Source organism: Arvicanthis niloticus, chromosome 28, assembly GCF_011762505.2.
Source record: "Arvicanthis niloticus isolate mArvNil1 chromosome 28, mArvNil1.pat.X, whole genome shotgun sequence".
NCBI classification, from domain to species: Eukaryota; Metazoa; Chordata; class Mammalia; order Rodentia; family Muridae; genus Arvicanthis; species Arvicanthis niloticus.
This window is the reverse complement of record NC_133436.1, coordinates 3161012-3185000: the sequence shown is the minus strand read 5'-3', so window position 1 is coordinate 3185000 and position 23989 is coordinate 3161012. Positions and strand designations below refer to the sequence as shown.

Below are 23989 nucleotides of genomic sequence, written 5' to 3'. Positions count from 1 at the left end.
TCAAAGCCAAGGCAGGAGGAGCCTTCAGGAATAAAGAAGCACAGAGTGCTGACGGGATGAAAACTGAGATTCTAAAAGTAAGACACCACCTACTGACTCTTCCCAAGAGATGTCCAGGCAAGGTGCAGTCCCCAGAGCAGGGTGGGTGTGGGAATGTCTGTCCAGCAGGATGAGGTGGGCAGGCTCAGTCTGCAGCAGCACAAGTAGCCTGACAGATGGTGGTACAGCTCTTAAACTTACTAAGATTTGTTAAACTGTTGGTCTTGAAGGAAAGCAAGTTTACATCATGTAAATTATACTTCATAAAGTGATTAAAATGCAAGATAAGCTGTAAAATAGGCAAATAACAGCCCAACCCAGTCTGTGCCTTTGTGCCTGCATGCGTGTGTCTACATATGAATACCCCGAGCATGCACTAGTTGGAAATGCATGTACGGGCACACTAGTCCTCTGTGGCCTCTTGGTAGGAGGGCTGCAGGGATCAGATAGGTTCGCCCAGTACAAAAAGTGGCTCCCTTGAGGGTGAACACATTCTCATCCAAGGCAAGGGCATCCACTGGGGTCATTCTGTGCCAGTGCCTCTCAGCTGTAGTCACACCACAAAGCCTGATTCAATAAGGCCAGGGTAGAGGGACTTACTTCAAGCTCAAGCTGGCCATCTGCCTCTGGCATGTGATAACCTCTTCCTAACTGCCTTTAGTGGCTGGTGCTGGATCGAGATATGGACTGGTTTGGGATGGTTCATGGTGTTTTGGGGAAGGGTAGAGATCAACCTGACTTGTGTTAGGGACATAGTACATTGTGATGTGTGGGTCTCTGGAGAGCTATTCCACTGACTGTATGGTGAATCCCCTAGAGAGTAAGTTCTTGGGCCACGGCATTTAGCAGAGGGGCAGAGGTGTTTCAAGCAGGGACCTTTTATGGCCTATTCAGGAGTACTGTGCAGTGCCCCAACTACTCTTGAACTGACCATCAAAGCACAGATACAGCAAGCCAGCTTAGGGGAATAAGTGTCAGCAGACAGGTTTTGCATGTTCGTCATGTTTCCGTGTCTCTAAAGGCTCCTTCCCTCCGTGCTCAGTGCACTCTGATAATCCCAACAACCCCTTCAAGTGATGGAGAAGTACCTTGTATGGGGAAAGCCCAGGATCAGAGCTGGGGCAGGAAAGGTCATGTCTGCTCTGTTGCTGGGCTTAGATTGCTTGAGCCCTGGATCCTGCATCATTTACCTCCTATCACTATTGACAGCTCTTCTGCTTTGGACACAGAGGACCCTGGGATGCATCAGGTCAGTTCTGTGTACCGCTCTCCAGTGTGGCTCATCACCTGAGAAGAAGCCAGAGTTGGGGGAGGAATGCAGAGCGGGGATCATGGAGCAGCTTATGTCTGCTTTGCAACATGTGTGTCCTCTAGCGCCTTTCCCGGCTCTGGACTTTACTCTGTCAGAGGGCAGATTCTTAGTATTCTCTGCATCCTGTTATGAGTGAAATCATTCCAGGACTTGAGCCTCAACTGCTGTGATCCCCAAGCAGAAGGGATAACACACTGTGAGCTAGCTGCTCTGGTGGTTCCTTGCCTTTGATGATCAGAGGACAGAGGTACAGGAGCCTGCAGATAGACAGACCCCTCTGAGTGACCCCACATTAGCCTCCTGCAAGGCACATGCCTTCCACTCTGTCAAACCTCTGTTCCTAGACAATATCACTTATGTTGGGATAGTGTGACCACAGACCATACTTTCAAATACATGTGATGCCTAAACAGACATCTACCTGTCCACTGTGTCCCCTTAGAGAACTCTTCTTGCTATTCCATCCAGGGTTGGGGATGGAGGTAGGTGGTTCCAGCCTAAAGGCTGGTCCTACATGGCATGGGTCCATTGCCTGTGAGAGGATGGAGAGATCCTTAAGTCATATGCATCAACTCTCAGACATAGACTCGAGGAACTCAGCGTGGGCCCTAGTCCTGAGACACAGCCATTGTGAGCCCCAACGTTGCTTTTAGAAAAATCCTTTCTATGGTCAGGGAGTGGATACACATTTAGGTTCCTCCTGGGTGACTCCTGAAGGACAAGCCTCAGGCAGACAGCTGAGGAGGTATCTCCTGGGGGCCATTTGAGTGTTTGTCGTGGGACTACTTAGCAGTGATATCAGGTATGCTGCCTGGCATCAGTTAAGCTGGACCGACTACTGCTCTTGTGTTATGAGGATGTCACCAGTTGTGAGGATGTCCTGAATCCTCCCTCAGCGGGAGGAGGGTGTTTTAGGAAAGAGCAGCTCAGGATCACTGGAAGCAGCATAAACCCCCAGAGGAGCCTGAAAACTCTGACTGAGATGGAAGAGCCCACGAACAAGACACACACACACCACTGAGGGGCTGCAGTCATGCTTGTCTTTACTTACCTCCCCCTCGACTCATCTGGGTCCTCTGTGTGCTCGGCCTGTCACATCACGTTAACTCTGTGTGTGTGTGTGTGTGTGTGTGTGATATGTGACATGTGTACACTTGAATGTATGTGGAAAACAGAGGACAACGTTGTGGAGTGAATTTTCTACCTTTATACAGCTGAGGGGGCTGGATTCAAGTTTCCGAGGTTCTGTGGTATTTTAACTACTGAGTCATCTCACCAGCCCAAGTACATGGATCTGAAGCTTGACTTTGGGGCTGAGCACATACACACACAGACACACAGACACACAGACACACAGACACACACACCATGAATACATTTGTTAATAAATAAACAAGAATCTATATGCTAACCACCACTTTCTGCTTATATGTCTTCTATGTGTCAGTCTTTATATTTGTAAAATGCAGGTGATAATAGTATGTTTTATCGGAATGTCTAAAGATTAATTTAAATATTTATAAAATAGTTCAAAATTGCCTGGGATAAAAGGGCTACCCAAAACTTTGCTTTATCCTTTTTTTCATTGGCATAAATGGGCAGTGTTAAACAGATGCCCAGCATCTGACTCTCTGCGTCCACTAAGGCTTTGGGTTTTGTACATGTATCAACCACTTGGTACTCTGCCTCCTGTGAGTTAGGTCTTTCTTGTCTTTTTTCTCTTCTTCCTTTAAGCCATAGCAGTAACAGAGCAAGATGCTGTTGAAGGTAAGACAGTCTGTGTGGTTCAGGAACATGTTGGTCTGCACCCAAAGGCAGGGTGCATGGTAAAGGTCTGGGTGCAGGAGATCAAATCCAGCATGATTCAGAACCTTCAAGAAAAGCTTGGAGTCCCAGGTGTCACGTTGCTGGGTACTGTGTCAGTCCCAGGTTTTTGGCTTTGTTTTTATTGTTGAGCTTAATGTAGAGTTGATCACTTTGTCTGAGTCATCTGCCTGAAGCCTGCCCTGCAGTCCCAGGATGATGCAGTCTTGGAGCCGGATGTGCTTGCCTTTCCTGGCAGCTCCACCAGTCAGCAAAAGGTCAAACTCCAGCTATGAGTGAAATGATACTATAGGCACCATAAAATACCAGTCGAAGCAGAGTCTAGGTTGGAAGAGTAGATATTGAAATGTGGCCTGAGGAAGATGAAGCTGGGCTCTTCAGTGTCTTCTATGAGGGTGGCACCGAGGCAGCTAACAGAGGCTAACAGTGAACTGTGGCCAGTGTGTGAGGTTCCATAGAACTCAGAAACAAATGGGGTGGGGATGGATCCTGGTATCTGGAGACGCAAGTTCATGGCCACACCTGGGGAGTGGGAAGGTTTTACTGATGTCAGCTTTAACAGTGTTGTGCCCTAGAGATGGACTTTGCTGACCAGTAAGTGCATAGTCTACCTTCTACCTACCCAACTCTACTGAGGTAACACTTCCTGTGATCTGGATGTTTTGCTTTCAGAAGAGCATGCACGGCAGAGTTCACAGGAGTAGCTGTTTGTCTCGGAGGATGGAGCTGTACAACATCAGTTGTGAAGATCAACCCAACCCACACAGAGGTTCTGCCCTAGAGAGGTAGGCCTGCTTGGAAATCTACCAAGCATAACTTCATGTGAGGCGGGAGACCCTGCCACACAGGTTCTGACACCCATGACTCCTTGAGAGAATGTGTCCAAACACTATGGCTTCCTGGCAAGGCTGAGCCCGTGAGTGCTTAGTGAAGAAGTGTTCATTTCTCATAGTCTAGAAGACTAGTTTCAGGTCTAGTGTTGGCAGACTGGATCTCGGAAGCTGAGAGAGCATGTGCACTGGCCTCTTCCGGTCTCTCAGGAACACTGGTGGTCCCTGTTCATGCCTCACACCTATAGTACTCCACCATCACACACAGTCTTCCTGACTACAAATGGTTCCCATTTTCCCCTCACATCAGCACACATTACCCTGGATACATCCACTGACGTGTAGTCTCAGCTATGCCCTTGACCCTATCTCTAAATAACACATTCTGAGGTGCCAGGTGAACTCCAACATTTGAATTTGGGGGCCCAGTTTGAATCATAATAGTGGTTTATTGTTGGCTCTCGGGAAGAGGAGACTGAGAAATAAATACAGATGTTTAACTTCAGAAACGCCCTTTTGTCTGAAATTTTCTCTTAAATCAGTTCTGTGGTGAATCTGTAGTAGTTTCTTCATGCCTTTCTGTGAAGAAAAGCCACAGCCCTGTGTATCTCCTCTTTTGATAAAATGTATTCTTGTATGCTGTGCCTTTGGTATCCAAAGTCTGGAGCCCTGCCTGGAAACATAGGTCATCTCTGCAACACAGGATGACAGGAGAGCAAAGGGTATACACTTCAGGCTGCCTCCTCCTCTCCCCGAGGGTGTGCCCTCTTTACCCAATTTTCCATTACATCACCTGCCAAGCTCGCTGCTCCCATGCTGTACCTGACTAAGACTAGTGTTGCTATGGGGACCCTACATTCCCGTCCCATGGCTCCCATGCAGAGCTCAGCCTGGGGAAGTGTGGGAAATACTTGAAAGATCCAGAAAATAGAAAGGAACCCTTTCCCACATGAGACGTGAGAAAGAACCTCCAACATGTGGATTTCACTTGCTCATTAGACTCAGGCTGGCTAAGAAAGATGTCCAGTTTCACAGCCTCAAGCTCTTCTGTTCTGGAGCGATATTCACCCAGGTGTATCTAGTCAACATCTGTTGCCGCCCGTACTGCCCGTTCCGGTCCGAGGGTCAGGGTCTAGCGAGAGAGAGAGAGTGGGGATAAAGGGGAAGAGACGCGAAGAATGGAGACAAGACAGAGATTCTGATCAAGTCTCGTTTATTGAAGGGAATTCGGAGCTATTTATAGGCTTTTGCCACGTGCCTTGTAGGCGCGTGGATACCACGTGCCTTGCAGGTGTTGATATGACATAAGCCTTACAGGCGTCTATAGCGTGGACAGCACGTGCACCGCAATGCCTTGCAGGCGTGGATAGCACATGCGCCTTATAAGCATGTATGGTGTAGATAGCACGTGGACAGCACGTGAACTGCATGTCTTGCAGGCGTGACTACCACGTGCACCTTGCAGCTGGGGCCAGTAAACAGCAACACAAAATATGTGGGATATCAGAGTGTGCTTCAGCTGTTGTAGGCTATTGAAAACCAAATCTTTCGTCAGGGTATATGGTTCCAGATGGCTGCAAAGTTGATCTAGCCGCTTTCTGCTAAAGTCGGCTCCCAACAAACATCTACATTCTGATAACTCTATTGGATATGATATATTCTGATATTTCTATCTCAGTACACTCTGTTTAAGTTTCATTATGTGGCCCTTATCTTTTTGTGTCATCATTTCTTGGACTGTATTCCCAGAGATGGATTATTGGGACTAGTTATCTTTGGTATCTTAGCACCAGTCTTCCCAAATGTACCAGCATGCATTTCCCCACCACCTGGGAATCGATTGATTTATACACATCCTGGTAGGATTTTGTCATCTTGACAAAACACTGGGAAAAGGAACCTTGACTGAGAAAAATGCCTCCACCAGACTGGACTGTAGGCAAATCTGTAGGACATTTTCTTGATTAATAATGTGGTAGGGCCCAGCTCCAGCCCACTGAGGTAGGTACCACCCCTGGGAAGAGGGACCTGGATGATATAAAAATAAGCCAAGCAATCTGTGAAGAGCAAGCAGGTAAGTGGCACCCCTTCCTAGTCTCTGGTTCAGTTTCTAAGTTCATGTCCTGGCCTGATGTCCCTCTGCGATGGACTAAATCTATAAGATGAAATAAACCCTTTTTTGTCCAAGTTGCTTTTGGACGTGGAGTTTATCTGGAATAGAACCTAACCAGGACAGCATGAATTAATGGATATGACATTTTCACACATAAACATCTTACATATAATTTTATTGCTGAGCTAACAACAGCTATTGCTGATCGATCCTAGTGCCTGGCATCCCCACCTTGGTGGCACTTCCCCTTCACCTGCCATGCATTCTGGAAGCTTCTCACTGTGATCCCTCAACATGGACTGTCTTCCCCCTCCAGCATCTCAAGGGAATCAGCGGCCTGTGGATCCAAGATCACAGGCTGAAATGAGGCCTTTGCCTAGAGCCTTGCTTCTGCCCAGTGGGCAAGTGATGCTTGGGGATCCTGTCAGGAACATTCCAGTGTGACCTCCATGTAGACAGAGACAAAAGGGAGAATGTCTTCTGCCTATAAATATTCACATCTAAAAGACACCTAATAGCATAGGTCTCACGTGCATGCCCTGTGGTCCCTCACAGCCCTGTCTGTGAGGAAATGTTTACTTCCGCCACATTGAAGACGCATTGTGTATTCAGCAACCACCAGCCCATGTGGCAGGTACAACAGGAAATATCCTTGAGAAGCAGATCCATCCTGAAGTTGTTGTGTCTGCAAGAAATACCTGACCAAGGGAAGTTCAGAACCTGCAGGTGGCCCAGCTGCATGGCCCTTCCTGTGACAACATTTTCCAGTATCTCCAGCAAGGGTGTTGAGTGCTGTCTCAAGAACCTCCACTGTCTGAGCACCTCCACTGTTCAACTCCACTGTCCCAGGACCTCCACTGTCACAGAACCTCCACTGTCTTGGGACCTCCACTGTCACAGGCCATCCACTGTCCAAACACCTCCACTGCTGCAGGCAGGACCTCCACTGTGACAGAACCTCCACTGTCACAGAACCTCTACTGTGGAAGAACCTCCACTGTCTGAGCACCTCCATTGTCACAGAATCTCGACACTTGCAGGACCTCCACTGTTCGCTGTCTCAGCATCTCCAGCAGAGGGCTTGATGATTTCCTGCTTTCTGAGGAAGTGCTTGAATGTTAATATTCAGTTAAATCATTTTCATAATCAGTTGTCAGCTTGGCATCAGACTCCAGAAATAGCATCTCTCAGGGACACGGAAGCCAGGGCCTCAGATGCTGCTTCTGCTGCTTCTGCTGCTGCTGCTGTTGCTGCTGTTGTAGCTTCTGCTGCTGTGTCTTTTCCTTGAACATGTGTCTGAAAACACCTCCTGACTCTACTCAGGAAGTGACAGAATTCCCAGATGACACTATGAAACAGACAAGAAAACTTTTTTCTAGGCAAAAACAAATTAATGAGGTAGAATTCTTAGAAGGCCAAAAGCTTTGACTTGCCTTACTAGCTTATGTTTTTTTTTTCTACTTCCCAGTTGAGATCTCTGAAAGAAATCATTAAGAAATGTTTTCTATAAAAACCTATGCATCACTAGGTCTTAGGAACAAAAGGATAATAATCAGTATGCAAAACTATGCATGCATGCAGGAGTGTGACCATGATCAACAGCCAGCAAACTATGCTGTTGATACTTAGTCAATGACATTGCTGGTTATTAGTTTTGAGGCTTAATGGAATGAGATGTTACTTTTGAAAACATAAAAATCTGTTCTGCAGCTCTTGTGATTGATGGCTGCGTGTGCTAGGGCCAGTAGCTCCTGAAAGATTCTATGAGCCCATAGCCCTCTAGTCCTCACCCTGTGAGAGCTGTTGTCTTTCAGGGATGTTTACAGTCCAGGTGAAGGGATGGGGTCAGCAAGACAACTCTGTAGAGTAGGGTACAGATAGATCATATTGAGTCTCTGCTGGGAAGAAGAGAAATCCAGAAGAGGGAGAAGGCTTGGGTTGGAGGAAGAATCATAAAGTACTTACAGAAGGTAAGAAGGTAATATTTTGGGGAAATGAAAACCAGAGACAGAAGAGGAACCAGCACAGAACAAAGTGGGTAGGGCAAAGCACAAAGATACCAGGGCTGTGCCTGCTGATTGTTCTCTGGACTCTCTCCCTGTGCCTCATTTCTGGGGGAGAGACTCTGTTCTGCCCCAGGAAAGATTTTCTTCATGGAAAGCAGCAGCAGGGCTTCATCAGAGCATTTTCTAATTTCTTGGTCCACCCCTTAAAGCCTCTTGTTGGGCCCCTGAGACACAGAAGGAGAGTAGGTTGTCTTCTCTGTTCTCATTGCTGCTGCTCTTCTCACTGGGGCTGCTTGTTGAGTGAATGCAGGAGATACTCCTGGCATGTATGTATGCTTTATCAAGGGTGAATGTCATCTGGAGCGACCTGAAGAAAAAAAGGAGAGGTCCAGTGGCTCCCCTGCCTCCTCTTTGACTAGCCTTATGGCCATAGACCGACACTAGACCATTGGAAGATGACAAGACCAATGTGGCTAGCTTAGGATCACTTCTAATCCTCTTTAGTCCTAGAGGGAAAGCAGCAGCAGCATCAAGAGTAGGAAATGGAGCCATAACTGGACTCACTGGCTGAGCCTGGGTCGTGCAGCCATGCCCCTGGAGAGCCTGCCCTTTTAAGAAGCAATAGGATGCCATGGTCTGGTTATGTTTTTGTTGCCTTAATGAATCGATATCTTGGGCTCTGAATCTAATGTATTCCTTTGCTTCCACAATTGCAGCGTCTGGCCTGAAGGGGATCAGTTTCTCACAGGAATTAGGGAACCATTTCCAGTCTTCCTTGAACCTGTGGAGTTGACAGTCATTGAGAGGCTAATCAGGTCCTCCAACTCTTCTATCACCACACAGGATACACACCTGCCATGACCTGTCTTCTCAGCTCTTGTATGGCAACAGAGTCAAATGAGAACTTTCCAACTACCATGAAATATAAGACTACTCATAAGGTCCATATGTTGTTCTTTGGACCATAATACAGTTTGCCAAGGAAGACTTTAGGGGCACCAAAAAGAGTAAGCACCACAATGCCAGTTCAGCATTTGCACTGGTTCCACTTCAGTACTAAGGCCAAAGTTGATGATTTTGACTTTTTCATACTTTTCCAACATAATATTGTCTGGTTTCAGGTCCCTGTGAACTATTCTGTGTCCATGGCAGTAGCTCATGGCTGCTATTATTTGCATAAATATTTCGCTAGCCTTGTCCTGCTCTAGGTAGCCATACTTGCGGTTGCATTTCTAAAGATGTTGACCTTCAACCAGCTCCATAACAAGGTATACGTTTTTTGTCTCAACTCTGGTTTTGGAGAACTGACATAATGTTGGGTGGGCAACCATCATCATTATCTCTGCCTTGGTCATTACTGGCTGGCACAATTGCATTTTCTTTACAAGCACTTTGATGGCCACTGTAGCAGGACCTATACTCTCCCAGCACCTGCACTGTCCCAATACAGCCACTGCCACAGGACCTTTACTGTGGTAGGACCTCCACTGTCAAGGCAACTCCACTGTCTCAGGACCTCCAAATTGCAGGACCTCTACTGTCATAGGACTTCCACTGTCACTAGACTTCTAGTGTCTCAGAACCTCCAATGTTGCAGGACCCCTACTGTCGCAGGACCTCCACTCTCTCAGCAACTAGACTTTTGCAGGATTTCTACTGGCACAGAATGTCCACTGTTGCAGGATCTACACTGTCACTACAAATCCACTGTCTCTGGACCTCTACTGCCCCAGTACCTATGCTTGTCACAGGACCTCCATTGTCACAGGACCTCCACTCTCTATAAACCTCCACTGCCCAAGCACCTACACTATTAGAGGAGCTCCAGTGTCTGAGGACATTGGCTGTTTCAGGACCTCCAATGTTACAGAATCTCCACTATCTCAGGACCTCAACTGTTGGAGGATATCCACTCTCTCGGCAACTAGATTTTGCAGAACCTCTACTGGCACAGGACCTCCATAAGTTTGCCAAGGAAGAGTTCAGGGACACCAAAAGAGTAAGGACCACATGGCAGTTCAGCATTTGCCTTGGTTCAACTTCTGTACTAAGGCCAAAGTCAGTGATTTTGACTTTTCCATACTTATCCAACAAAATATTATCTGGTTTCAGGTCCCTGTGAACTATTCTGTGTCCATGGCAGTAGCTCATGGCTGCTATTATTTGCATAAATATTTCCTTAGACTTGTCCTGCTCTAGGTAGCCATACTTTCTGTTGCATTTCTAAAGCTGTTGACCTTCAACCAGCTCCATGATGAGGTATCCTCTTATTTTGGTCTCAGTCGCTCAGAGAAGTGAGATGATGTTGGGGTGGTTCATCATCCTCATTATACTGGTCTCCAGCATGACTTGCTGGAACCACTGCTTGTTCTTTACAAGATCTTTGATGGCCACAGGGGTGCCTATGAGCTGGTGGTGGGCCAGGAGGACCTTGGCATTGCTCGCATGCCCTATAGTCTTAACACCATGTATTAGGAGTAGAAGTTTCCCTCCTCAGAGATACTGGGCTGGGGGCTGGTGGGTGGTAACTCATCCTCACTATGTGTAGGCATTGTATCACTACTTATGTGACCTAAAATAACATAGAAAGAATAGAATCAAAACAATAAAAAAAGATGTAGGAAAACAGAAGCTAAGATTACTACATGTGTTACCAAAAAAATAAACAAAGAAAATGTGTTTGAAATAAAGGTAAGTAAAAGCTGAAAAACAGAATAAAAAACATGAAAAAGATATGGGCAAAAAGCTAAGGACAAAAATCATAAGTAAAACCCAACCACGTAACCAACCCCAAAATAGAAAGCCAAGAGTACATACTAGATACAGATGATGAAACTATAGTTATAAGACAGTGGGATTGGGAGAGCCACAGCTGATCAGTAATATGAATGAATGTTGATTGAAGAAAAAAGTCATATGAGATAAATTAGCGGAGAAAACGTTAGTATAAACAAACAAATATGAAACCCCAGCCCTTCAGAGAAAACTCCATTTAACTTCAGGACTCAGTCATCCAAATACAGAACCACAACTCCCCAGAACAAAATATTGAAAATTAAAAGTAAACAACCATAAACAGTAAGACAGTTAAGTATCAGGGAATATTAAACCTAAAACCAAGGCCAAAAAGCCAAAATGTCACCAAGGAAAATATATACATAAATTATAAGGCAATGATAACTTGTAGTCAATAAGTTGAGAAACAAGAAAAATGTAAAAATAGGAAACTAAAATACATTGAAAATGGAGATAGACTAAAAGAATGTAATACGCAAAAGAAAATAATCAAAACAATAAAATACCGCATGAAAAAATAAAAACAACAACAATAAAACAAAAGCAGCCACCAAAATAAAACATAAAAAACAACAATAAGGAAGCCAACAGCCAGTGGCCTTACAAATATATGGCCTGATTCTATCTCTTAAACTCATACCAAAATAAATCAATCAATAAATAAACTGCCAGCTGTCTACACAGGCTTTTAATCTGAGATTAAGGGGTTGGCATATCAAACCCCTGAAAATCACTGGTCAGCCAGCCCAGATATTTGGCCAGCTCTAGGCCAGTGAGAGAGCCTGTCTCAAAAATAAGGATGATGGCCTACCTTAGGAACAGCAGCCGGGCTGACTTCTGACCTCTACACCTCTCTTGCACCAAGGTGAAGCTAATACAGATACAAGGGGAAAGGGGGATGGGCACGTGCACGCACATACACACACGAGCACATACATACACAAACGTGAACTTATACACACAGAGACACATACAAACTCTTATACACATCCAGATTCATACTACAGACAATCACAAAGGAACAGGTACACTCATACTTACACATAAGAAAACTTGTAAACACACACTTCACATACACAGACAGGACCACACACACACACACACACACACACACACACACACAAACACACACATCTATAAACACACACTTCTACATACACTGACACACACAGGAACTAGTATACACACACTCACACACAAGCCCATCTGTAAACACACACACACTCCTACACACACTGATACATACACACCTACACAACACACCTACAAACCAATCCAACCACACACAGCTCACTAGATACAATAAACTCTCAGAGGGCTCCACTCCACACCTCCTCTCAGTGCACTCAAAGAAATCCAGGCCTGGCCACAGCTTTCTCTGTATACCCCAGGCTATACAGAGAAAACCTGTCTTGAACAAAACAAGAAAGAAAGAAAGAAAGAAAGAAAGAAAGAAAGAAAGAAAGAAAAGAAAAGAAAAAAGAAAGAGAGAGAAATAAATCAAAGCCTCTAGAATGTTTTGCTGTCCTTAAGTCCCTGGTTTAAATGTCTGCTGTTCCTACACTCCCTGTGTCTCCTTTCCTTTGAATTCTGACTGACTGGCCTCAGACTGATGCTACAGTTTAACTTTTAAGACAAAGCTGTGTTTCTAAACTGACTCATCAAGAAGATGCTGTTCTCACAATTCCTCAGAAAGGCTCTAGGTTCTCATCAAACCCCAGAGACAGGGCTGCAGGAACAGGCAGAACTTTGCCTCCCAAGATGAAGAATTGAGTTTAAATCCCCAGAACCCAGTTGAAAGTTGGATGCAGCAGCAAAGTCCATAAACTCAGCATCCGTGGGTTGGTGGGGGGGGGGGGGTAGGAATGAGAGACAGGAGAGTCCCAGAAACTCAAACCAGTGGTCTGATGTGAAAGTGTGAGGACCTGTCCGGAGGATGGCCTCTGACACAAACATAGGGGTTGCATGTACACCTAGGCTTGTAAGGGGGTATGTATACACATGCAAACACTGTCATGCATAGAGGTTGGCATGATGTTTAGAAAAGCAAGTCCATACTGAGTGTAGAGCTCGCTTTAGACATTAAGGTTCAAAGGTAGAACAGGCATGTGTGAGGACCTGAAGCTCTGTGTTCCCTGGGAACAGAAGGAGCAGAGTGGCTTGTTGACACAGATGAAATAGACTCTGAACCACAGACTGTGACAGTCAGGTCACAGGACCCAGGCTGCTGTATTATTCCTGAGCACCCAGTGCAACTGGAACCTGACTATTGAGCAGTAAGAGGCTCAAGCCCTGATAGGGCCTTCACTTTTCAGAGTGCTGTGGTCAGTGCAGTGTGAAGTGCTTTCCTTTTGAAGACTCTGTTCTGGGGATTTGAGTCCCCTGTAGAGGAGCCTCATGTATGCAGACACTAAGCCTGGTAGGAAAGATCCTCATCTGTGGAGTTCACTGCCAGGCTTGAGAACAGAAAAGCAAAGAAACAGCGAGACCTGCCACCACTGGTCATTGTGGCTCAGCTTCTGACTTTGCAGTTGAGATCAGGGACCCTGGAGTCTTCCCTAATCTGAGTCAGTGATCTCAAGTTCAAGTCCCTGCCTCCTGGTTTGTAGTATCAAAGGACAGTTTCAGGTCAGGGGATCTGTGAACACCTTCTAGGACTTGCTATCTGCATTTCAGGGACATTATTGATACCCAGAGGAAGCAAGGGCTACAGGGCCATGGATTACAGACTGGACTAGAGCTGGAGTCCAAATTCCCTTCTCCCTTGTGGCCAAGAACACTGATCTTTAGCTGACTCCAGGTTCTCTGATCTTCCATCTCTTCAGGCTCTGCCATGCACTAGCTCTCCCAGGAGCCCATATCTCAGGAAGGTTTTTTGTTACGGGTTTCTAGACAACACAGCTGTTGTTGATAAAGGAAATGATTGTCCCTTAAGCACGAGAGGCCTGAAAGGTGGGAAACACCCTCAGGACCTCAGTTGTCTGTTGGTGACATACAGGATCCTGCTCTGGGCAGAGATTGGGTCTGGGAATTGATGCTTGCTGTGTATAGGGGACAGAAACAAAGGGTCCTATGGGAACCTTGGCACAGGCCTGCCCAGGGATGCCTTAGGGAGACTCACACAAGCTTTGTATTTAATGTGTCCACAGCTTTGTCTAACAAACTCACCTGTGTGCCCTTTTCCCTCCCACCTGCTAGTGACTCTACATGCCTTCCTACAGTGGGAGATCAATTAGGAGCTGCACAAGGACATGGGCTACAAGAAGCAGGGTAAGTGGAGGCTCTGTGGAGAGACTAACATGGGCTAACAGCTTAGAGAGTCGCAGTCCCAGGACCCATGCTGGGTGGCACTCTTGTCTGGCCTTCAACACAGAGATCTTTATACAGATATCAAGAGAATGCTTCTCTCAATAGCTGTGCAGAGCACGTCTGGCTCGGGGTTTCAGGACTGACACCAATAGAGCACTTGGTGTACAAGGACCCTTTGCCATTGCATAGGATGGCTGAGCTGACTGAATATGGACAAACAAGAGCCCATCGGCCTGGGTCCGGTCCATGTGACTCTAGAGATAAGCACAGGACTGGTGTGGCTGGTTATGGGCTGAAATGGGAGGGTGGAAGGGGCTTGTCCTTGGCTCTTGGGAGCAGAGTAGTTTGGTTTTTTTTTTTTTTCCTGCTCCTGGTTCATAGACTTTTCTTTACCTTGGGATAAGAGGAAGGTTTGGAAGAAGTCTATCTATGGATAGTGAGGCTGGCAGGAAAACTGCTCACTGTCCTCCATTCTCATTCTGCTAGGGGGTTGGGGCTGATGGACAGTTAAGGTCTCCACCATTCCAGTTTGCATCTCACCTTTTATTCCTTGCATCTCTGTCTCTTGGCTGGGATACCTGTATTCAGAAGTCCTGGCTGCAGCTACCAGTCAAAGGCATAAGTGCCTGAGTGAGTGGATTCCAGATTGTTGTGTCTAAAACCACATGGTACAAGGCAGTTGCTGAGCATGTAGTGACATGGAAGAGGAAACTGCACTACATCCAAATACATTTCAAATAAAATCAATCCTCGTGTCAGATAGTAATCAGTTATATTTACATCCTTCACAACTTTTGTTATTCACTCTGCTGCGAAGTGTAAATTTTTATTATATTTCACTTCTGCAAAGGAAGAGACAGTGTTTAGTACTGGAGACTCCCTGGGGCCCTGGCTTGATGGGAAATCTGGAGACCCATGTGTGCTTCTGGAAAAAGGCTGTTTCATAGGCTGCCTCCCTGAATACCAGGATGTGTGGAGAGCTGTGTGCCCTATCCAGGGTTGATCTCAATACATTAATGGGAGCTGAGGCTTCTCTCCTGCAGAACCTTGCCACCATCCTGGAAGATGTCTGTGATGGTTTGTATATGCTTGGCTCAGAGAGTGGCAGTATTAGAAGGTGTGTCCTTGTGAAAGTAGGTGTGTCACTGTGGGCATGAGATTTAGAACCCTTCTCCTAGCCACCAGGAAGCAGATCTTCCCCTAGAAACCTTCAGATGAAGATGTAGAACTCTCAGCTCCTCCAGCACCATGACTGCCTGGATGCTTCTATGCTGCCAACTTGATGATCATGGACTGAACTTATGAGACTTTAAGGCAACCTCAATTAATGTTGTCCTTAGAAGAGCTGCATTGGTCACGGTGTGTCTCTTCTCAGCAGCAAAACCTTAACTAAGGCAGTATCCATGTTCCCTTTCCCAGCCTCCAGACTGTAGAAGCATCACACATGAGGGCAATCTATTGAGACTATGGGGCCAGAAGCCTCTAGGCTGTCTGCTTCATCTGAGAGATTCTGTTTCCAGAGTGCTAGGACATCATGTCACTAAAGGAATGGTTGCCCCTCTATTTCAATAGTATGAATAGCATCAGCAGGCACCTGCTGTGTTAGCCCATGAACACAAGGCTGTCTTCTCCAAGAGTGGATCCAACATCTCTCAGAACCTCCTCAGGAACTGGTTGTTCCTGAGGATTACCTGCACTTGCTTATGCAGACCTATTCTGAGTTCTGAAATCTCTTCAAAGCCTACTCATCAGAGACCTGTGAGTTCAAACAGTAGTCTCGAGTGTCATGTCCTACCCAGACTGTTTACTCTCTTGAATCATCTCCTGCCCTTGACAAAAGATATTCCCAAGGGGCATTGGATGTTCACGAGAATTGCGTGTGCTGACTCCTGTCAGATCAACACAGGAGGGCAGCAAGACCCCATTTAGCTAAGGTGTTTGAACTTGTGGTCTTGGTACTGCCAAGTTGCTATTTAGGTCCAGGTCAGTCCTGAATTGACTGTTACCATGGGAACCCAGGGCAGCTGTCCTCAAAGATCTGCCTAGTATGGATCCAACACCTTCATCTTCACCTCACCAGACAGAAAGCACAGCAAAAACCAGGCAGGCAGAGAACCCTCGGGGGCTGGAACTGGCATGTCCAAACCCTCTGGTTCGACCTTGGCCAGCACAAGCTTCAGAGAACAGCCTCTATGTGGGAAGTACATGGGGCCACAAGATCCCATTGCTCCTCTCATTGTGTTGGACATCTAGAGTTAGGCTATGCCGCTGGGAACACATGTGAGCAGATGCACCAGCCTAGGCTTTTTCAATGTCAAAGCCTACCTGCTACCCCTGTATCACAGGTCAGTGCAGCCCATCTCATTAGAATTCTAGGGTTCTGGAAGCCTGGGTGGAGAGTCCATTTTCTGCTGCCAGGCAAATGTTCTTTGCTTCCACATGGCCAACTGGGAGAAGGGATTGAGAGAGGCAAGAAGATGAAGCCCTGCGAATATCTACTTGGTGCCACCAAAGACTGTACATTCTGACTGGCATGATGTTTGAGTTAGATTAAAAAAAAACATCTCAGCAGTTACTATGTACTCACAGGAGTGTGCAGCATGGTGGGTACCTGACGTGGGTTGTAGGTTGACATCTGTGGGTTTTTTTTTAGAGGCTGCAAGATACCTGTCCATGTCCTTCTAGATTTAATGTCTTTTTTGAGAAACTGGGTGTAATTCTAATAGATCTGCCTTTGTGTACCACCTGACTTTTTTTCCTTACAGCTTTTAATATTTTTTCCTGTACAATTAGTGTTTTGATTATTCTGTGGAGTATTTGATTATTATGCGATTATTATGTGGCAGGAGCGTTTTCTTTTCTGGTCTAATTTATCTGGTGTTCTGTAAGCTTCTTGTATGTTCATAGGCATCTCTTTTTGGGGGTTGTGAAAATTTTTTTTTCTCTATGAGTTTGTTGAAAATACTTTCTGGTCCTTGGAGTTGAGATTCTCTATTTTCTTCTATTCTTGATGTTCTTATGTTGATTTTTTTTTTCCTTAATAGTAGCCTAGATTAACTGAATATTTTGTGTCAGGAAGTTTTTAGATTTAACATTTTCTTTGACTGATGCATCAGTTTCTTCTAGCGTATCTTCCAGGCCTGAGATTCACTCTTCCATCTCCTGGATTCTGTAGGTGATGGTTGTATTTGTACTTCCTGTTCTCTTCCCTAGGTTTTTCATATCCAGCATCATTCCTCAGTTTGTTTTCTTTATTGCGTCTATTTCCACTTTCAGGTCTGTTGGGAGCCGACTGTTAGTAGAAAGCGGCTAGATCAACCTTGCAGCCATCTGGAACCATATACCCTGATGAAAGACTTGGTTTTCAACAGCCTACAACAGCTGAAGCACACTCTGATAAATATATTGTTTATCCCATATAGCTTGTTTTGCTGTTTAGTGACCTCAGCTGCATGGTGCACGTGGTAAAGTGTTTTCACCTGTGTTCCCCTGCTTGTGTTGATAAATACCCCAGATTTCCTTTGAATAAACGAGACGAGATGGAAGAGAGATGGGGAGAGACGGGACGAGAATTAAGACCTGACCACACACCCTGTCTTGTCTCCATTCTTTGTGTCGCTTGCCCCTCCAGCCCCACTCTCTCTCTTGACCAGAGCACTTAGCCCCAAAGCGTGGGGCAGTGTGGACAGCAACATAGTAGCCCCAAAGCGTTGAGGCAGAGTGTGGGCTTCAACACAGGTCTTGAATCATTTTATTTATTTCCTTCACCTCTTTAATTGTATTTTCCTGTACTTCTTTAAGGGGTTTATTTGTTTCCTCTTTAAAGGCCTCTATCATCTTTATGAGATTGGATTTAAGGCCATTTTCTTGTACTTTGTTTGTGTCAGGACACCAGGGGTTTGGAGAGAGAGAAGGGCAGATGGAGAGGTGGGAGAACAGTGGAGCTGGGGATCGGCTGTATGTGTCCCTAGTCCCAGAAGACTTGGAGGTGGGCACAGGAGAATGGGTGCAGGAAGAAATTTAACCTGTATGCTTCCAGATCAGCAAGTAATGATGAAGGTGGGCAGAGAGGTGGCTGTGAAATGGAAGTCTGGGTGGACAACAGGAAGTTCCAGGCAACTGGGTGTGCCCTAGAGGACTAGGCAGCCAGGGGGATGGACCAGGTTAACTTCTAATTAAACCCACAGAATACTAGAGGGAAGCAGTAGGGAGGTTCTGGAGCCTGCAGAGGAACAGGGGCTGCTGTTCACAAGAGAAGTTTCAGTAATCAGAAGAAGACAGTGTCTTATACCTTACATGATGCCACGGTTACTGTGTGTTCCTGCAGCACAAGCAAAGACTATCATATAAATTACACGTTACAGCGGTCATTGTGAGTTCCTGTGCCACAAATAAATGCCCCAGAGTGGTAACAGTTCCTCTCAGTAAAAGATGCTGGCACAGAAACAGATGCAATTATTCTGCTGCCTTATGTCCATGTTTCCAGCAGGGGGCACTCTACACCTACAAATATACTGACAGTTGTTCTGCATCTTCCCACAGAGGACTCCTGGACATATGCAGTTGTCAAGACACAGCCCCAGTGGGAGTCCTCAGCAGGGTGGCATGGTCGCTGAGTTTGTGAATTATAGAGAGATAGCCTACAGTAGCAAACAGACGTCCTCCCCTTCTACATCATGTCCTCTCAAGCACCCTCTCTCTTCTCTCTTGCTCCCCTTCCCCATCCGTCTTATCCGTATTCTCTTGTTTATAAATCCAAAGATAATGGGAAGTACATGATAAATTTGAATTCAGTCTTAGCATGTGCCATTCCTTGCACTAAGACCAGCTGGACAACAGGTTAACTTTTAGCAGTAAAACCAAGAAATACTAGAAAATGAGAATGCTTTTGAATAGAGAAGACATGAACGAAATCCCAAAGTAAAGAAAGGAGGAGGGTCATTAATATTTATTATACAAGTAGAAGTATACCCAGGCAAGGAAAAAGTCAGACACATACATCAGACTAGCAAGAAGTGTTTGTAATATACATAACAATAACTGCAGCTTTGATATTGCAGTCAACTGGGAAGATGGGACAAAAACGGGAGAGAAATGCAAAGGGATATTTCTATAAAGAATAAAGCAACAAACACTGGACATCTAGGTGTGGTCAGCCAGAGGCCCCTGAACACCTAGATGAGGTCTGCCAGCTATAACTGGACATCTAGCCAGTGGCCACTAGACATCACAATGAGGACAGCCAATAGGTACTGAACGTGGGAGTGTCCTTAGACTCACTATGTTAGGACCTCTTTTCCATGCTATCCATGCCCACCCAGCAGTTCACAGTTGTTGCGGTCTGCCATGTATCACAAGTGCAATATAGATGCTGTGCCTGTAGTCCTCTGGGAAGAAGGAGTTCCCTGTTTTTGAGGATCAGTCAATACAACAGCTATGGCTGACTGTCAGCATGGATAGAGGAAGAAGAGCCTAGGAAACTAATGAAATGCACTTCTGAGTCTGTATTTGAGGGTGTTTCCAGAGACTAGATCCTAAGAGTGATGACTTTATCAGTCATTCCAGGCATATCTACCTGGGAGCCCACAAGCCACCTCTGGCTGAGAATAGCTATAAATGGAATCCAGAAAAACAAAACCTTCCTGACAATGATATAAAAATATTTTGATTTTTTAATACCCTGATTGTCCTGTTCTTGATTATGACGTGTGTATATGAGGATGCCATGTCACCATGTCAAAATGTTGACTGTGCCTAGATCCACTGATGAACTCAAATTTTAATGGACTCTTGAGAGGGGTGTCCTGGTGGAAGAAGTGGGTGGCTAGAAGCTTAACCTTGAAGTCTCTCTCTTGCCTGGCCTTACCCCATTTCTTCACCACGCTGGCATGAGCAGTTTGATCCCCACTGCCTTAAATCCCACCTTGCCTCAGGCACACAGAAATGCACCTGTCTCACATGGGGCTTAAATCACAAAGCAAGATAGCCCCTCCTTGCTGGAGTTGATCCTCTCAGGTGTCTGTCACAGAGTCAGAGAGCTGGTTCACATACTTGCCAGTCAATGCTAAACTTATACCACATTTACCCTTTGACCTGGCAGCTGTAGCCCCGGCACAGAGACCTTCCTGTTGCATTGGATTGAGTGTAAAGAAAAGGCCTAGCATCTATGAGCAGTGGATCCTGTCCTAAGCTGGAGGCATGCCTAGTGGGCGTGGTTCAGTACTAGATATTTAGAGAGGAAAAAATTAAACTGCCATCTCTGAACTTACCTATGCTCAATATGATCAGAGGGCAGTGCACTTTATGGCCTCAGGTAGAAGGATAACAGCACACCATTTCCAGACACAGAGAGACAGGCGACAGATTTCTAACTTGTTTCTGGGAATGAGGGTCTCATGTCTTCACAGTTGCCTCAGAGGCTGCTTTTTTTTTCTCTTTTTATTCACACATACACACACACCAATGCAACACACATACAGGCCCATCTAATACAAATACACACACACACACACCAGTGCAACATACATACAGGCCCATGTAACACACCCACTGCTCCACACACACATACATTCTAACCCATGCAAATACATAGACACATGTACATACATACCTACGCAAACACATAAAAACGTGTCTATGCAGACACATAGATACATACACACACATACATGCATGCACACCCAAACACACATGCAGATACACATAGGCACATGCCTATGCAGACATTCTGATGCACATACATACACATGCCCATGCAACACACACATATGCCCATGAAACACACACACACACACACATACACACGTGTGCCAGGAGCAGCAGCACACTAGGGCAGCCTCATGGCAGAGCTGTGTTCACCCTTTCTCTCAGCAAGCACAACTAATCCACGTGTTTGTGGGTGTCATATCTTACAATTGAAGTACTTGCCCTGATGTGTTTGTGACCATGAACTGGCAATCACTGAACTTCCTGTTAAGGGTGGGCATGTGTGCAGAGCACGGATTGGTGTCCTTTCAAAAAGGCTCTCCAAACCAGGAGGAAGAGGACCAGTTCTATTTAGTGTCACGTTCTTGAATGTTTACTGCTGTGGTTATCTTCCTGGTGCTGTTTAGAATAGGCCTAGGCTGTGCTGAAACCTGGTCCCATGTTCCCAAGTGTGCAGAGAAGTGCACACATGGATAAAACACTCATGTCAGAAAGGTCTTATCCAGGCCTGGGTTTACTGCTTTTGCCTATAAGCATGGTATCATATCAGTAATGCTCACCACCAGGGTTGTAAAGAGAAACACAAACAGGATAAGCTTTGTCCTGATGGATTGATGGACATTTTATGGGCAGAGATACAGGAGAGTCTAGCCCTGTACATCACCTGAGGACGTGCTGAAGTCTCATTTGACTCTTGGTCAGGCCACTTCATAAAATGCAGCCACTACAAATGAACAATTCCACAGGCGCGAGCTTGTCCAGGCCTCATCTTCCCATCTGACTGCTGGAGTGTGAACCATTTACCACTACACAGGGCTGTGTACAGATTCCAACAACAGTTTGCTCTAATGGACTAAGCTGACTCTCCAGGCCTGGTCCAGGTCCTGTGCCTCTCCTCATCCTGGGCTGCTCAGATGACAGGGAAGAAAGTTCATACACCTTATGTAAAAAGGAACATGCTTTTGTTAAACACACATTTATGCCCAGGAATGGAATTACAAAAGCAGGGTTTCCTGTTGGCCATGAAATCCTTTAGCTATTAATAATTTGCCAAAAATATTGTGGTATTAGGATAATTTTTATAAGTTATAAGAATGTAAGGACATTTGTTATTATCCTGTGTACAGTAAGTTAATCTGGGGATGGACTGGATGACAAATGCCCCTAGTTTATACTGCTAGGCACTGTGGGTGTGAGCATGGGACTTCATGGGAAGGGTGTGCAATCCTGACAGTAAGCATTCTATCTTCCTTTTCCACAGAGCAGTGTGTGGCTCTCTGTGCCCTACCCTCTAATGCTTAGATCCTGTGGAGTCCAAACCTTCTTTACTCCACAGTCCTGGGAATCAGGATGAGATTGAGCTGACCCTTACCATAGCTTCCTTTCTAGCCTTGAAGATAAGTGTGGTCACTAGGACCATTGTTCAGATGTGTGGGCCTCCACTGGGATTTACCTTTTGTCCTCAGCTCAGCATCAGGGACCTTTGTTGCCACACTCTCAGTATAGACTCCAGGCAAGGAAGATGGTCCCCTAGGGGTCCTGAAATGCAGGACCTCTTCTCGTTTTACACTTTTCCCATCCCTGTCATGGTGACACATTCTTGCCTTCATTCTGCCTGTATTGGGTCACGGGCTGCCCAGGTTCACCCACATGATGCCCCCCTAACACATGCATTGTCTTGTGGTATGAGCAAACTGCCTTCACTTACACTAACCACTGCTTTTCTGTTGGAGGAAGGTATTTTGAACAAGTAAAGGAACCCAATGGGGGATCATGAAGAGTTCCCACAGAGGAGGTTTCCTCTAGGTCTCTGACATGCGTTCACTGGGGCAGGGGCATTGTCTGGTTGAAGCTACTCTTGGTCTCCTTTAGTTTTCTTTGAAGAAAATGGACTGTGAAGCAATTGAAGCCTCTGAAACTCAGTTATCATTTATAGTCATAGGGCCTCTGAGCATATTAGTCAGCCATGCCTGGCTCTGTGATGGAGTCCCTGAAAGTGCTGCCCAGGTTCCCCCAGATTCCTTGGTGATGGCATCCTTCCAATGTGTTGGCATCTGCAGGCACAGGGGTCTTTGGAACTGGATTGGAGATTGACAGGCTTGTATGTTCTCTTTCTTGCTCTCCTCTCTCAGGTTGTGGCACAGTGGCGTCTGGATGGAGTTCCCATTCACCATGGAAACTGGCATGTTCTACTCAAGGCCCCTGCCATTCTTAGCTGAAGGAACATGAGCTCTCATTCCACCTCTGTGACAGGACCCCAGGGAGCAAACAGGTCTATTGTGTTCCCACATCCCCATAGTCAAGACCACACACCAAAGAAATTGGGAAGAAGGAAAACAGCAGGCCCCTAAGGAGACTGCACAGCTGGAAGGAAGAGGGTGGGGTTCTGTCAGGAAGGTGGGGTATTTAACCTGAACAAAGAGCTAACTAGGGGAGTCCTACACACAGGTGGCTACTTTTGAGCTGAATCGGTGTGGGTGTTTCTCAAAGATGGAGTAGGAAGAGGGGAATTCCAGGCACAGGGAAAGCAGGGCTGTAGCACATAGACCAGATGTTCTAGGCCACCACAGAAACCTAGTTAGAGTGTAGCATGTGGCACAGACAGGCAGTATGCAGGCTGCAGATGCAGCGTCGGGCAGGCACACCCAGCTCAGATTGGATGCTTGGTGTACCTCTTGTTCAGATGTTACAAGCCAAGGTTGGGCGCATCTAGCTATGACCTTGTGTTGGTTAGTTTTAGACTTTTAAAGTGGGCTGTTTTCTGTATTGTATTAACATGAGATCTTCGGGATAAACAGGAAATGAAAAGTTAAGGTTGAATAGTGATGTGTTTGTGTGTCAAACTAACAAAAGACCAACGCCCCTGACTGAAGACCGTGGAGATGCTGAGATGAGCTTTGTCTCGAAGAGATGAGTGGACTCATGCTTGAATATCATCTCAACATTTATCATTCAAAAAAAAAATTCGGATAAGGCATGAATGAAGCCTCTTTTTGAGTTTCCATTTTTTTTTAAGCCAAGAAACCCAGATAGGGTGGAGCTAAATTTAAGATCA

General features: G+C 45.8%; 1 long non-coding RNA gene across 1 annotated transcript; it reads left to right on the top strand.

The window, feature by feature from the left end:
* The first annotated feature begins 3853 nt into the window (after nucleotides 1–3853).
* LOC143439942 (uncharacterized) lies at nucleotides 3854–23765 on the top strand. Its single transcript, XR_013107917.1, has 3 exons — nucleotides 3854–3960; nucleotides 14119–14190; nucleotides 23067–23765. It is a non-coding gene; the product is annotated as an uncharacterized LOC143439942 (long non-coding RNA).
* Nucleotides 23766–23989: the final 224 nt, after the last annotated feature.